The sequence below is a fragment of the Chiloscyllium plagiosum genome, chromosome 7 (genome assembly GCF_004010195.1).
Source record: "Chiloscyllium plagiosum isolate BGI_BamShark_2017 chromosome 7, ASM401019v2, whole genome shotgun sequence".
NCBI classification, from domain to species: domain Eukaryota; kingdom Metazoa; phylum Chordata; class Chondrichthyes; order Orectolobiformes; family Hemiscylliidae; genus Chiloscyllium; species Chiloscyllium plagiosum.
This window is the reverse complement of record NC_057716.1, coordinates 6,261,705-6,268,317: the sequence shown is the minus strand read 5'-3', so window position 1 is coordinate 6,268,317 and position 6,613 is coordinate 6,261,705.

Sequence of the window (6,613 nt, the reverse complement as noted above, 5' to 3'; positions counted from 1 at the left end):
GTCTGGGTGGGTTGCACTTCGGCGGGTTGGTGTGGACTTGTTGGGCCGAAGGGCCTGTTTCCACACTGTAAGTAATCTAATCTGAACTAATCTAATTGTAATGTGGTGCCCATTCATCCGTTGTCGTAGCCTTTGCTCGGTTTCCCCAATGTACCATGCCTCCGGGCATCCTTGCCTGCAACGAATAAGATAGACAACGTTGGCTGAGTCACATGAGTACCTGCCACGTACATGGTGGGAGGTGTCCCCACGTGTAATGGTGGTGTCCATGTCCACACTCTGACATGTCTTGCAGTGCCTACCGTGACCGTGTTGTATGGAGTTGTCCTGAAAGCCGGGCAGCTTGCTATGAACAACAATCTGTTTGAGGTTTGGCAGTTGTTTAAAGGCAAGTAGTGGAGGTGTGGGGAAGGTCTTAGTGAGGTGATCATCCTCATTGATTATGTGTTGCAGGTCACGAAGAACATGGCGTAATTTTTCAGCTCCTGGGAAATACAGTCTAGTTTGGATAGACTGCATTCTGTAGGGGTTCTTTTTTCTGTTCTTTGTGTATCACTGTATAATTTTGTGAATAAATTACTGGTTTAAAACCTAGTAGTCAACTTAGCTAACTTATTCCAGGTAATTCTCACTGTACACTTACCAAAACAAATTGCAAAATTATGGTCTGAGTTGCCTGCTCAAGAATGTTTTGAGTGGTCTGGCCTAGTCCATAACAGACTAGGGGCTCATCCGGGATTTTAAACAGAAAGTGGTAGGTGCTTGTGTCTTTATTTCAGGTGTTGGTTTGGTTGGGTAGACAAAGCTTGGGATAGTAATGGCTCTTTCAGTCAACAAATGTTTTCTGGATGTGGATGCGGTGACTTTGGAAGTTTTGCAAAAGGATAAGATCAAGCTGCAGGAATTAGATAGCCAACTGGGGATTGGACTTGCCAGCTTCTGTGGGGAAAGGAGAGATAATTACAGAAATAGCCCAGCATTTAAACTTGCTGGAGGAACCAAACAAGTCTATAGAGATGGCAAGAATTTGAATGTAAGTGAAGCAGATTGAGATAGAAGCGACAGATAAGGAAAGGGCAGCAGAAATGAAACAGTTACAATTAAAAGCAGAAGACAGAGAAAAAGAGAGAGCAGCAGAACAGAGAGAAAAAAGCGAGAGCAGCTGAAGAGAGAGAAAAAGAGAGAGTTTTTGAACTTCAAAAACTGACACTTAAAAGGGAAAGTCAGCTTAAAAGGCTGGAGATAAAGGCTGAGGGTAGGCTTAGTGAGGAAGAGAGTGAGGATAAACAGATCTCTAGTAGTCAGAAACCCAGTGAGAAACTGTTTAGCTATGTTCAAACATTGCCTAAGTTTGATGAGAAGAATGTAGAAGCCTTTTTCTCATATGAAAAAGTGGCTAAACAAATGCAGTTTCTGGATTAATGGTGCTGGAAGAGCACAGCAGTTCAGGCAGCAGCCGAGGAGCAGCGAAATCGACGTTTCGGGCAAAAGCCCAAGGGTGCTGCCTGAACTGCTGTGCTCTTCCAGCACCACTAATCCAGAATCTGGTTTCCAGCATCTGCAGTCATTGTTTTTACCTACCTAAACAAATGCAGTGGCTGGTGGCAACGTGGGTTTTGTTGATCCAAATGAAACCTGTAGGTAGAGCTAGAGAGGTAATCGCATCAAGATCAGAGGAGGTATCTGGAGAGTATGAGGAGATGAAAAAAGCCATTTTAAGTGCATACGCGCTTGTACCAGAAGCCTATAGACAATGTTTCAAGAATCTGAGGAGGGACCCTGGTCAAACCTATATTGAGTTTGAAAGGATCAAACAGAGTAATTTCGATACATGGATAAGAGCTTTAAAAATCGAGCAAAACTATGATGCCCTTAGAGAGGTAATTATTTTGGAGGAGTTCAAAAGTTCACTGCCTGAAGTCGTGCAAACTCATGTGGAAGAGCAGAGTTAAAACAGCAAAGTTAGCAGCTGAATTGGCTGACGATTATGAGTTAGTCCATAAAACATGCCTTGGCTTCCAGAATCAATTTCAGTCCATGAGGGATGGAAATTGGGGGATAGAGAAATCCTCACGTGAAAATGGAAATGTAGATCTCAGTGAAGATCACAAGAATAATTTACCACAGGGTAAAAAAGAAACCCTTGAGGGGGGCAAAGAAGTTAAAAAGCTTTGGTGTTTTCAATGTTATAAAGTGGGCCACAGAAAATCACAGTGTTGGTGGGCTAGGAGGAAGCCGGATGTAGGAAAACCAGACAAGCCTAGAAGCTTTGTTGGACTAGTAACAAAAAGCACAAGGGAGCCTCAGAATGTACAAGACGATCAGAGGTTGATTAAGGAGGAAGTGCCAGATCTGCTTAAAAAATGTACAAGCAAGGGTAAAATTTATTCACATAGGCTGGGAGTAGCAGGTAAAGAGGTAACAACATTAAGAGACACAGGATCCTCTCAGTCTGTGATGCTGAAGGGTGAGGACCTATGTACTCCTGAGGGACTATTGCCAGAAAAGGTACTGGTAACAGGAATTCATAGTGAGACAAAAAGTGCTCAATTATGCAAAGTGAGGCTAGAGAGTCCAGAGAAGAGTGGAGAATTTGTGGTAGGAATATTGGACAAACTCTCAGCTCCAGGAATACAATTTGTCCTTGCAAATGATACAGCTGATTCACTGGTAGGTGTGGTGCATTACTTTACTTGAAAAGCCAGTGGAGACACAGGCAACTGAAGAAATGAAAAATGTTCTTCCAGGAATATTCCCAGATTGTGTGATCACAAGATCACAGAGGCACAAGCTGAAGCAGGAGAGATCAAAAGGCATAGATAAGGAATCTGACATAGCTTTATCTGAGACCTTTTTTGATCAGATAAGTGGGATAGAACAGGAGCAAATAGGTAAACATGCCAGTATTCTTAGCTTTGCTAAACTGATTGAATTACAGCAGAAAGGTGAGAAATTAAAACAGTTTTATCAAAAGGCATTTACTGAGAAAGAAAGTGAATGCATTTTTTTGTGTTATACTTAACAAATGATGTCTTAATGAGGAAATGGAGACCATCACACATTCAAGCAGATGAGAAATGGGCAGAGACTCATCAAATTGTTTTGCCAGTAGGATTTAGAAAGGAGATGCTGCGAGTGGTGCATGAGCTACCACTTGGGGGTCATTTAGAGGTGAGAAAAACACAGGCTAAAATACGAAGACATTTTTACTGGCCTGGACTACACAAAGATGTAGTTCAATTTTGCCAGATGTGTCATACATGTAGCTAATCGGAAAACCACAGGCAGTAGTAAAACTTGCACCTTTACTACCTATTCCAGCACTTGAGGAACCTTTCACAAGAGTCTTAATTGATTATGTAGGCTACTTGCCTCAAACAAAATGTGGGAATAAGTATTTATTAACAATGATGGATGTGTCAACTAGATTTCCAGAGGCAATGCCATTACTCAACATCACAGCTACAAGGGCTGTAGAAGAATTACTTAAATGTTTTACTAGATATGGACTACCAATAGAGATCTGGTCAGATCATGGATCAAACTTCATGTCCAAACTATTCAAGGAGGTTATGGATAACTTGGGAATAAAGGATTCAAATCTACTGTGTACCATCCAGAATTGCAGGGAGCGCTAGAGAGATGGCGTCAAAACTAAAGACCATGTTAAGGGCCTATGATCAGGAGTAACCAGATGATTGGGATAAGGGAGTTCCATTTATACTTTTTGCAATCAGAGATGCACCAAATGAATCAACCAAATTCAGTCCATTTGAATTAATTCTTGGACATGAAGTAAGAGGACTGTTAAAATTGATTAAGGAGAAATTAGTAAGTCAGAATTCAAAGACCACCCATTTGGACCATGTGTCCAATTTTAGAGAATGATTTAATAGAGCTGAAGAGTTGGCTCAACAGCATTTAAAAGTATCACAGCAAACAATGAAACAGGAGGCGGTTAAGAAATCACAAATTTGCAATATCGCAATTGGGGATAAGGTATTGGTATTACTTCCAGTAATAGGTGATCCTTTAAAAGCAAGGTTTAGTGGCCCTTATCAAATTGAGAAGAAATTGAGTGAGGTGAACTACTTGATAAAGACTCCAGACAGGAAGAAATCTCACAGAGTGTGTCATGTGAATATGCTCCCTTGATAGGAAAGGAAAGCAAGAAGAGAAGGTGTTAATGATTACAGCACAGAAGGAAGAACCAAGTTCAGAGGATTCTGAATTGGACATTCATCATAACAAATTGGACAATGAAAAAGTTGTCAAAAATTGGGATAAATTATTGAGTTAACTTCCCCACAAAAATCAAAATGACCTGAAAGAATTATTACTATCACTGAAATGCAGAAATAAACTGGGAAGTACTAACTTAATTGTGCATGTTGTAGTGATAGGAGATGCTGTTCCGATTAAGCAACATCCTTCTAGGCATAACCCTCTAAAGTTGGCACAGGGTCAGAAGGAGATAGAGTGCATGCTCCCCACAAAAATCAAAATGACCTGAAAGAATTATTACTATCACTGAAATGCGGAAATAAACTGGGAAGTACTAACTTAATTGTGCATGTTGTAGTGATAGGAGATACTGTTCCGATTAAGCAACATCCTTCTAGGCATAACCCTCTAAAGTTGGCACAGGGTCAGAAGGAGATAGAGTGCATGCTCCAAGATGGCATAATCGAAGTGAGTTGCAGTGACTGGAGCTCACCCACAGTCATGGTGCCAAAGCCAGACAGTACCCAACGGTTATGTGTGGTCTATTGCAGAGTCAGTGCCGTTACAAAAACTGATGCATATCCAATTCCACAGTTGAAGGACGGTGTTAAAAAAGTGGGACAAACAACTTACATCTCTAAGTGGGACTTGCTCAGAGGCTACTGGAAATTCCTCTGTCAGGGAGAGCAAAGGCAATTTCAGCTTCCGTAACGCCAAATGGACTGTATCAGTTCAAAGTCATGTCATTTAATATAAAAAATGCTCCAGCCACTTTTCAGAGCCTGACTAATAAGGTCAATGCCAGATTACACAACTGGCTGGTGTCTCTTGATGACCTGGTGATTTTTAGTCACTTATGGAAGGAACATTTACAGCATTTATCAATCTTGTTTGATTGACTTCGGAAGGCAGGCTTGGTGATAAACTTAGCTAAAAGTGTATTTGCCAAAGCTCAAGTCACCTTCCTGGGCCATATTACTGGACATGGACAAATGGTCCCATGAGATGCGAAAACAAAAGTAATTGGAGAATTTCCCACACTGTCGACGAAAAAAGCAGTACTACGGTTCCTGGGGTTGAGTGGATTTTACTGAAAGTTTGTGCTGAACTTTAGCTGCTCCACTCACCGAATTGTTCAAAAAAACGTAACAAGTTTCAGTGGACAATGAACTGTCAAAAGGAATTTGACAGCCTAAAAAACTGTGTTAACCACTGTCACAGTATTAGCCACACTGGATTATGCAAAGGCTTTCAAGTTGGCTATCGATGCCAGTGATGTGGGTGTCAGTGCGGTGCTCCTGCAGCAGGATGACGAAGGAATAGAAAGTCCCATCAGGTATTTTTCCAGGAAGTTTCATATTCATCAACAGAAATATTCAATGATGGAGAAAGAAACTTTAAACGTGGTGTTGGCATTACAACATTTCGGTGTTTATATTGCCAGCAATGCATCTGAGACAACTGTATGTACAGATCATAACCCATTGACATTTGTGGAAAAATTTAAGGATAACAATGCCAGACTGTTTAGATGGAGCTTGTTGTTGCAGCCATTCAGTTTGACAACTGTGCATGTGGTAGGTCACAAAACCGTGATTGCTGATGAGATACAGAGGCGTTCGGTGGCAGGTGTGCCACAGCCTGAATTTGCATGTAGTTGTGCATGTTTGCATGTTTAAAGTTAAAACTCACACAACACCAGGTTATAGTCCAACAGGTTTAATTGGAAGCACTAGCTTTCATAGCGATGCTCCTTCATCAGTGGCAGTGGAGGACTCAATCCTAACACACAGAATTTATAGCAAAAATTTACAGTGTGATATAACTGAAATTATACATTGAAAAATTGATTGTCTGTTAAGCCTTTCATCTGTTAGAATGCAGTGATAGTTTCACTTCTTTCATGTGTAAATCACAAAACCTATTTTTTAAAAAGTTGCATTCTCGGGTTAGCTGTTAACAATGTTGAAGGTGTTGGCCCGTGTGGACATAGATACCACTATTACGCGTGGGGACACCTCCCACCTTGTACATGGCAGGTACTCATGTGACTCAGCCAACGTTGTCTATCTTTTACATTGCAGGCAAGGATGCCCAGAGGCATGGTACATTGGGGAAACCAAGCAAAGGCTACAACAACGGATGAATGGGCACCGCAGAACAATCAACAGACAGGAGGGTTCCCTCCCAGTTGGGGAACACTTCAGTGGTCCAGGACATTCAGCCTCGGACCTTCGGGTGACCATCCTCCAAGGTGGACTTCGGGACAGGCAGCAGAGAAAAGTGGCCGAGCAGAGGCCGATAGCTCAGTTCGATACCCATAGGGAGGGCGTCAACCGGGACCTTGGGTTCATGTCACATTACAGGTGATCACCATTGCACTACACAC